The sequence below is a fragment of the Eubalaena glacialis genome, chromosome Y, assembly GCF_028564815.1.
Source record: "Eubalaena glacialis isolate mEubGla1 chromosome Y, mEubGla1.1.hap2.+ XY, whole genome shotgun sequence".
Taxonomy (NCBI): domain Eukaryota; kingdom Metazoa; phylum Chordata; class Mammalia; order Artiodactyla; family Balaenidae; genus Eubalaena; species Eubalaena glacialis.
The window spans coordinates 1,026,699-1,036,946 of NC_083737.1; the positions used below are offsets into that span (position 1 = coordinate 1,026,699).

The 10,248-nt window shown below is 43.1% G+C and overlaps 1 long non-coding RNA gene across 1 annotated transcript in view; it reads right to left on the reverse strand.

Annotated features, from left to right (window-relative positions):
* LOC133082915 (uncharacterized) overlaps positions 1–8,647 on the reverse strand; it is a 156,588-nt gene extending 147,941 nt beyond the window's left edge. The window contains exons 1-2 of the long non-coding RNA XR_009699083.1: positions 8,615–8,647; positions 6,438–6,592 (exon numbers count right to left, since the gene is read on the reverse strand). This is a non-coding gene — a long non-coding RNA (uncharacterized LOC133082915). The remainder of the gene's footprint in view (positions 1–6,437; positions 6,593–8,614) is intronic.
* Positions 8,648–10,248: the final 1,601 nt, after the last annotated feature.

The following is a 10,248-nucleotide window of genomic DNA, read 5'->3' on the forward strand; positions in this document are numbered from 1 at the left end:
CAAGTATCAGGGACTCAAATTTTTCACCACAAGTTTGAGGTTACCTCTGCAGAAAGTTACTTGTACTGCAATCCTTGCTTTGGGCTCTGCTGGTGAGAAAACCCAAACTAGATCAGTGTTACTCTCAGGATTCCAAACTAGCTAAATGGAGACAATAATTCGATGAGGGCTAGACTGAGACTAGCTCGTCCATGGCTGTGTCCCTTCTGCCTGGTCCAAAATCTGGGCGGGTGTAGGTCTCAAGAATTACTACTTTTTTATTCAAGTATACTTTACTTAAATATTACATTAGTTTCAGGAGTACAACATAGTGATTTGAGAGTTTTATAGATTATATTCCATATAAAGTTATAATAAAATATTGGCTCTATTCCCTGTGCTGTACATTACATCCTTGTAACTTATTTATTTTATACCTAGCAGTTTGGACCTTTTAATCCCCTTCACCCATCTTGCCCCTCCCCGTGTGATAACCACTAATTTGTTCTCTGTATCTGTGAGTCTGTTCCTGTTTTGTTATATTTGTTCCTTTGCTTTATTTTTTTAGATTCTACATATAAGTAAAAACATATAATATTTGTCTTTCTCTGTCTTACTTACTTCACTAAGCATAATACCCTCAAGAATTATTTTTCAATCAATCATTTGCAAAAAGTGAAAATAACTGATAGTCTGTTTCTTTGCCTATCCATACCTTTCTTTTGTGAATGTGAAACTACATCAGCTCGAAATTTAATGTGAGAGGTCAAACAGGTCAGTACAGAAGCCCGCTGACCATCTGGTTGACTTTTTAAACACCGCAGAAACTGTGATTTGAACACCAAAGTACCTCTGACTGACAATACTGAGGCTCTGATGAGAGAGACAAGCATTGGTGGATTCTAAGGAGTCAGGGTCAAGAAAAGTGAAGTCATTTTTTTTCATATCAGAGGCCAGAGTTTATGGAAAGATTGGTGATGGCATCACAAGTATATTTCCTACCAAAAGAAACAAGTGTGTGCGCAGAAGGCTGGAATAAAGTAATCTCGCCAGAGTCTGCTGTACTTGGTCAGGACGCATCCATTCTTTCCAAGCCCTGGGGGTTTCTGCCGTCCCAGTGTTTTCACTTCCTTCCCCCCGGCTACTCCTTCTCTGTGGGGATGTGCAGCCTTCTTCCCGTCACCAGCCTTTAAAAGTGGATGTCCCCACTGCTCTTCTGTTCTCGCCCTCCTACCCAATTCGTGGGTAAGCCCACAGATGTGTCTAACTCCTTCCTATACATGACTGACTTCTAAATTTATTTATGACTTTATTCTGATTTCTAGATCCATATTTCAAGTTATCAACAAGGCATCTCTACTCGAACCCCCAACAGAGGTCTCACATTCATTAAATCCTACCCCTGGCTGATTCCTTCACTCCTACCCGCTTCCCCACATGTGCCGTCCTTCCTGTGTTCCCTGCTTGGGCCAAGCTGAGGAAAGGTCACAATACCTTAGTCTCGGGACCATCTCTGGCCTAAACCATGGACTTGCAAGCGTTTCTAGTGGCTGTCGTGTTCATGACGTAGTGCCCCCGTCCACAAGGGATACGCTGTAATAATCACAGTGGATGCCTGAAACCATGGATAGTACCAAACCCTATAGGTACACACCTGTACATACACACCTATGATAAAGTTTAATTTATAAATTAGGCACAGAGATTAACAATAACTAATAATAAAATAGAACAATTACAACAATATATTGCAATAAAAGTTACGTCAGTGAGGTCTCGCTCTCTCAGAATATCTTGCTGTACACATTGAATGCCTTCTCCAGCCTAACTAAGCACTTATCATGCACAGTGGCCGTCACCTTTGCAGTCTGAGGGACAAGAGCCAAACGAGCACAGATTTCTTTTTCCTTCTTCACAATTTCACAGACAGAAGATTACTTCTTGCTGTTGATCTTAGCAAGCTCAGCATATTTTTTTCTTTATTGAGAACATTCACCGTTTTGCTGAAAGGAAACACTTCATGGACGCTCTTTGGCATATGTGAATTGCCTGCATCGCTACTCTTGTGCTTTGGGGCCATTATAAAGTAAAATAAGGGTTACTTGAACACGAGCGCTGCCATGACACTCAACCTGATAACTGAGGCACCTACTAAGTCACTAACGGGGATTCACTGAAGACAGGGATGATTCCCAGCCGGGGAGAAGGAGCAGGATGGTGAGAGATTTCCCCACACTACTCAGAGCGGCGTGCAATTTGAAACTCATGACTTCTTTATTTCCGGACTTTCCCAATGAACATTTGCCGACCTTGGATGACAGCAGGTAACTGAAACCTCGGCAAGAGAAACCAAGGATAAGAGGACCACGGTACACACCGAATCCTACCGGTCACCACCCTAGTGAGCCAGACCTCCTGAACATGTGCCTCCGTGGGGATGATCAGAGGCTGCACTGGACGAGCCTCTTCACTCCTCTGTCCCCACGCGTGCGCGGCACTTGTGGTCGTCTCTTTTCTGCTCCCCCAGGCTACCAAGGCCTTCCATCTCTTTCCCTAGTCCATCCTCTGTACTGTTAACAGAACAGCCACTCGAGTATGCGAATATGGCTGTGCTAGTCGCTAGTCCTCCTCAGAGGTTGCCTATGTCAGTGAGGACGAAGTCCACGTGGATTTTCATGGTGTAGCGTATCTTTCATGAACTGGCCCGCTGAAGTCCTTTTCCTGCTTGCTGTAAGCCTGCCCATGTGCTTCGTGCCGTCGGCATACTTAGTTATCTCAAAGTCTCCGGTCCTAGACCCGTTCCCATGGACACTGCAGATATGTCTCCCGCCATCTTAAGACGCATTTCCCGGGCCAACTCTCTCTACTTAAGGCTTAGCTTAAAACTCTCTCTTATGGACCTAGAGATGATCATACTAAGTGAAGTAAGTCAGACAGAGAAAGACAAATACCATATGACATCACTTATATGTGGAATCTAATTTTAAAAAAAAGATACAAATGAACTTACTTACAAAACAGAAGCAGACTTATAGATATTGAAAACAAACTTACGATTACCAAAGGGGAAACGTGGCGTGCGGGTATGAATCAGGAGCTGGGATGAACACACAGTACTATATATAAGACAGATGACCGATAGGGACCTACTGTGTAGCACAGGGAACTCTGCGCAATATTCTGTGATAATCTATATGAGAAAAGAATCTAAAAAAGAAGGAATATACGTATATGTATAACTAAATCACTTTGCTGTACACCTGAAGCTCACACAACATTGCAACTCAATTATGCTCCAATAAAATTAAAAAAACAAAAAACACAGCTGTATGTGAATTTCTCTGTGACTGTATATCCTATGTTTTCTCTTCACCTTAAATATACCTGCACTGAGTACTTATCATTTTGGTTTTATTTGTTTTCATAGGAATCATCCCACTAAAGACTACATTATCTGGGGACTTCCCTAGTGGTCCAGTGGTTAAGACTCCACACTTCCACTGCAGGGGGCATGGCTTTGATCCCTGGTCGGGGAACTAAGATCCTGCATGCCGTGTGGCATGGCCAAATAAATAAAAATAGATGCAAAAAAAAAAAATCCATAATGAACAAAAAAATCAAAATTAAAAAAAAAAAAAAGGCTACATTATCTGGAGAGAGGACCTTTCATCTTTCATCTTAGTTTTTGTTGAGTGTGCCAAGCACACACCTACTATTTTCTCAGAGGAAAATAAAAAAAGGGATGCTGACATTTTTCTCTCACCTTGAACTAATGTCTGAACTGAAATACCAAAAGAAGAGTCTGTCTTACCGGTAATGAAAGTATCTTTAGTCCCTCAAGTTACTTTTGTTGATTAAATCTAGCACTCTCCATCCACACTTCCTCTTCAACCTCAGATCAAAACACTCAGTGCAATAAACAAGTTGTTTGGAAGATTTAATGTGGCTTCCGCAGGCCCCCAGTTAGTTTCCAGACATTAAATTGGGGAACTCCTGTTTAATTTACATCTAGACTTAGTACAGGAGTCACTGTGGTAAAGCAATCATTTTTGAAGACCCGGGAGTTCAAACGGAGCTGGGTTTCCAAAACATCATTAATGATGAGACACGGCTACAGCACTTCCTGAGAGTTCCACACAAAAAGGATTTAGAGCAGTTCAAATAGACTCATCGCTTCTGAGCTTCTGTTAGGAAAGAAAAACACAGACAAGAATTCTTCACTCCCTTTACCAAATCTTTTCTGGTGATGAGGTCACAGGCTCATGAAGATGCTCGACTCAACATCACAGAACAGAGAGCCTAGGAAGTCAGGGCTGGTTGAAAACGAGACGCCTGAGTGTCTACTTGAAGAATGTACTTATCACCAAATTGGGATTCTGACAAAGTTCGCTTTTGCTTCATTTGCCTTCCCCCATACAGTGGAAGGAGAGGAGCCTCATTACACATAACAAATGCATCAACAAATGCAGTTGCAATGACTTTAACGTGTAAGGATGATAAAGCCTGGACACAGAACTTGGTTTCCAAGCCTGGAATTTCTGATGAGAAGTTCCTCTCAACACTTGCCAACACATATTCATTTTTTGTAACTCTCAGTTTTATAAGGAAAATTGCTTCTCTGTGCCCTTTCCGGCCCAGACTAACAGCAAAGGAATCGTGATAGCATCAGCATGGAAGAAAGAGTACAGTTAATCATGTACAAAGTAACTATCCAGCCCTGAGAAGCACTGGGCTGTCTGGCTGGGGTGAGGAGTACCTACGGTCGGCAATATTCCATATAACAATGATTTGGGTCACCAAAACAAGTCTATTTTAACTGTTTAAGTCTATCAACAGGGGAAGATTTTTGTCTCTTTACTTTTATTTTAATGACCTTTTTGGGAAAACATGTTAACTAATACTTTAAAACACAGCCCCTTCTCCCCTTTTGAGTCTCTGGTGGGGAAGGATGGGTGAATTATATTCCACACTGGTCAGATCACGGGGCATCATCACCACTGGTCCAGGTAAAGATCCTCTGGCTCTTTATCATGTGTTTCTTTTCATCACTATTCCTCACCCCAATGTTGGAAACTATGTAATATGTTTCACAGGAGTTATTTGCTCATCTGTTTTTATGAAGTGTGTAGCGTTTTATGTGGGTTTCATGTTTATGTAAATCATATTGATATAGATCCCATTATATGTTCATATTTTCCCCCCAAACTGTGCTTTTAACTTCTATCCAACTTTTTCCCTTCATTTGCTCACTGAAAGAGTGGTAGCTTCTTCCTGAAGTCACAACCACAAGGTTACCTTGAAGCTTCTGTATTCCCTTTTAGTTCTGCCATGAACTCTACAACCACAAGGAATTAGATTCCCCCAACAAACTGAGGGAGCTTAGAAGTGGATCCTTCCCTCGTCACGCTTCCAGATGACAACACACCCCACCACATACCTTGACCATGTGAGACCCAAGCAGAGGACCCAGCCAAGTCACGCCCAGACTCTTGACCCATGGAAACTGGGACCATGTTTGAAGCTGTTCAGTGTGCGGTAATTTGTTACACAGCCACGGCTAACTGATACAATTTCCCATAGTGACTTTAGCCTCCTCAGAATCAACTCTCTGATCCAAAGACAACCTGGTGGAACAGAAGCACAGAAGCTCTTTGCTTCCCTTGGTCTTCACGGCTCCCTGATACACCAAGGTCTATGACCCAGGCACCTAATTCTCTTGACTATGATATCAAGTTTACAGCTCTGGGTTCACAAGGTTCAACTGTTTTGATTCAAATCAGTGACTTTGAGCAACTGACTGGCATTGTTTGTACAACAGTTATCAGAGCACCCATCCCATATTTATACAGAGAAGTTTAATGAGATCATTCGTGGACATCTTCAAAGCACCACTCAGCACTTAACAAGCACTCACCAAATAGTCACCATTAGGGTCATCGCAGTCTAACTAAACTTAATGAACGGGAGTTTGTGTGCCACAGAGAACACTAGGTTCTCAACAGTGGATGTTAAAGCTAAATGAATAAACTGAAAGAAATAACCACGTTGTTTGCTTGGGAGAGATGAATTGAAGGAAAATTACGGAATCCATCAAGACCTTCCACTTCTGGACACAAACAAGTGACTGGACTTTGTTCTCCCCCGACTTTTTGATTTCAAGTCTAAATCTGATTTGAATATTAGGTCTCCGCATGTTTAGTCTTGGGTGTCTAGAGCATCATGGACCAGAGGAACCTTCTCCTCCCACTGGAGGGGATGGAACAGTGACAGGCAGACAAACATTTCACACTGAGCCTCGTCGGCCACTTCACGTTATTCTGTAGGAGGTTTACCTTGTTGCAAACGCTTGACTCTCAAAATGCAAAACAGAGGAGCAGAAAAAGGGCCAATTCGAATGCCTCCCTGAATTATGTAAATTTACAAAACAGTGTTTCGTCACATCAAAAGGAGCTGCATACCTGGAACTTTTCACCGTGACAGCTGCAGACAAGACTGGCCTCTTTTCTCTTTCTCCACTCCCAGAGCCATGAAGCATCTTTCATCTTTTCCTGCAGAATCTTTCATCCAACAGTAGCCACTTCCTGTTCTGACCCCTGAGCATGACTCGTTCACCCTGTGTTTGCAATAAACACACATTTTCATGAGCCCTCCAGTTCTCTAATCTCTCCCAGGGTCATGCCAAATAGAACCACAATGAAGTCTGTTTAAGAGACAATTTGGAACACGATAATACATTTCTGACATAAGACTAATCTTGCCATGAAGGATGGTGGTGGCACAAACTTATGAAAGTGGTTTCATACTTGGGGATTTACAAGGAACAGCAATGCGGGGGGAAAGAGCCACTCTCCACACAGCAGCATGATGCGAAGATGGAAAATGTGGACAGATCAGAGGGGAAAAAAAGTGTATTCTGCTGGAGAAAAATTATAGTATCGTGTAGGGGACGGATCATGATGGCTCTTACAGCAAACATGGGCCCCCACCTAGTTTTGTAAATAAAGCTTTATTGGAACACAGGCACACCTAGCTGCTTCCATGTCACATATCTCTGGATGATTACTCGCTACCCCAGCAGAGCTGAGTAGTTGAAACAAGGACCGTACAGTTCATAAAGCCTAATGTATTTACCATCTGACCCTTTACAGGAAACTATACTGAGCCCTGCAGAGCAGGGAGAACACAGGGATTTTGGAACCAGTGAAAGATTCAGATTCCAGCTAGTAATTGCATCTTGTATTTTTGGTATTGTTGACAGGACTCAAACAGGTAGAACTACATCTAGCCCAGAGCATTAGAGGTGCTTCCCAAATGGCAGTTATTTTCCCATCCCCCATGTAGACAATTCAACAAAAAGCAAATCACCGTGTTTCCATACCTCTCACAATGGGTATTATTTCAGAGAAAAGTAAACATAGCAAAAGACATCATGAGTCAGTGCGCTTCTGTGAGAATCAACTACATATTTTCTATATAATATTCACCAAAGTTCAGCTGAGAATTTCCCAACTAGGATTTAATTTAATAAATTACCTTCCATCAGGATGGCAGGTAATTTATTAAACATTACATTTTCTGATAATCTTTGGAGAAGAAAATTTATTGAAAATTGGATCCCAAATACAGGTAAGGATATAATGGAAAATCAACGTGGATGGCCTACTATTTATACCTTTAGGTGACGGGATCCTAAGAATATTATCATGGTCCTATGAGTTTTATCTTTGGTATTCAATTCTAAGGTACAATTTAAATGGAATAAAGGTGACATTGTTCTTGGAACAAAGGAAAATGGCAAAGTAAAGATAACTAAAAAACCATAAATAGGGTGGAAAGGGAAAAAGTACCAAATGTGGGTCAGGCTTTAGACTTGACTTTTATGTTTTGCTACTCTGAGCAACAGAGGCCGGGGTGAGCTACCAGTTCTTCTAAAAGCGGCCCTGCGTAAGGTCATGCAACAGCGTCTGCTGCTTCCACCCACCTCCGCCCTCCAGGGCTCCTCTTGTACTCCTGTATCTGAGCATCGACACGCAGGAGACGGCCCTGCCTTTGGCACACGTCCTGCGCGTTTCATAGCGCCACCTCCTGCTTCCTGGACCGAATCCAACTGTTTTTCCCCAACCCACTCATCCTCGGCCCCTACCTCTTCATACTACTCCACGCCGTTTCTGGTCCCAACGATACACCTTAAGTAATATTCATTTGCATAACCTTGATCTTGGTGGCAAACGAAAGGGGCATTTCTCTAGCACCTTTCACCAAAGTGTCCAAGAACTCTGTGAAGCCTGGCCAGCACGGAGGGCATAACGTCTACTCAAAATCTCCAGCCGGTGACAAGGCAGAGCTCTAGGGTTTCCTTTGCAACGGGGTGCCAGCCCAGGGCCGCTGGCTGGGGAGTCTGGGAGTCAGTGTGAGGGACCGTGTCAGGCCTGGCAGTGGTCCTGCCCCAGCAGACAGCCAACAGCACCACGCGGGTGGGTGGGTGATGCCATCACTGGCCCACTGGAAGAACTCCGGTTGGACGAAACAAACATCATTGGATTAAACAGCCACTTGGATGATGGAACTGCCACAAAGAGGCAGCTCTGTGGGCAAGAGCAGACTTACTGATCGGAAACACGTGTTCAAATCCTACCTCTCAACGTACCAGAATGTGTGTGAACCAGCACGTCCGGGCACGTCCGGGATGAAGACACCAGTCTTGGCTTCAGTCTTGCATATGTAAAATTGCTCCAGGAATGAACAGCCTAGGCTGTTTGTGTGCCAGGCTCTTCAACTGGGATCAAGACACAAAGCATCGTTGCTGGGTGAGGAAGATGAGGTGCCCGGAATGTGAAATCTTCCAGAGAGTGGGGCAGGAGGAGAGCCCTGCTGGTGCCAGAATACCTGCAAAACAGGAAAAGGACAAAGACTTAGCAGCAGTTTACATCTATTGCCTTTAGGTCTCTGACCAAGATCCCCGGAAGAACTTTTTCCTTCAAATGGAAATTTACCTCTTTGAATAGTCCCTTGGAAGAGGACCTCTAATTAGCAGAGAGTCTGCTGATGGGGACCATTTGCAATAGGGAGGCAACGCCCTTTGCCATAAATACTGAAGAGATTAAAAAATCGAATAACAGTAAACACACACACACACCCCTCCTTAAAAAAATAAAAACTCCACGGAAACCTCGGTAACCCGTTTATCCCATCGACAATGAAGCTTGGCAGGTTGCTAATTAGAACAATTCAATTCAACAATTCAACAATTCTAATTCAACGTGTACATTTAAGAACATGTTCAAGCTGCAGTGATTCAATTTCACAAAACACGCATTCCATCAGGTCTGTTTGAGCGTGGCCTCTCCCGTGCCATGATCTTAGAGAAACCGGATTTGATTTATGAGGACTCGGAGGAGAATAGTCAGGGTTCGCCAGACCCCCCCCTTCTGTTGTAATCACAGAGAACTCCTTGCTGTGTGGCGACCACACGCACAGTCCTGGGAGGGGTCCTCCAAGGGTGACGTGGGTGACAGCAGTTTGGCTGTTGTGTCTACACTGATTTTTTTTTTTTTTTCTTTTTCATAAGAAAAAGGAGACTCACTTTTTATTTGGAAGTAAAATGTCTTTTTCCCTAAAGAAAATGACTTTTCTTTTTTCCATCTGTAACAATTCATTTATATCTCCTCAAAATTAGAGTTTTTGGCAGGCTTTCTTTACTTGCAGAAATACAAAACACAGAGAGTCTGCTATGAAATAAATAACTGAGAAGAAGCCAGAGCACACACGCATCGTCTTATTCCCCAAGACCCTCTCCAAAGAGATTCATAGGCTCCCTTGGTGGATATGGGTCTCCACTGGGAAAGGTCTACTCTTCTAGTCTCTGAAAACCATCCTGCTAATTCAAGGAGTGATTCGCCAGGTAGGTTTCAACTGGAATAAGCTTACGGAACATTTCAGATTGCGTCAATTGTGTTGCAACCAAGAGATCAAGAAACAGAAATGAGAGTGATTTCTCCGCCTTGACAGTGGGATGGATTACGCAACGGATGATAGTTAATTACTTACATAGTGTATAAGGATTCTGCAGCAGCCATGCCAGTTCTCTACATGGTAAATCAGGACCAAAGAATGTTTTGTTTCGTGGATAACTGGCTGTATTCACAGAAGAGAAAAAGATCTCTTATCTCAGAGAACCACCTGAGAGGAGCTGGGTTCTGAAGGACCTAGGGACCAGCTGGCTAGAAAGGAAAGTGTGCGGACCAGAGTTGCGAGATCAGAGATGCCAAA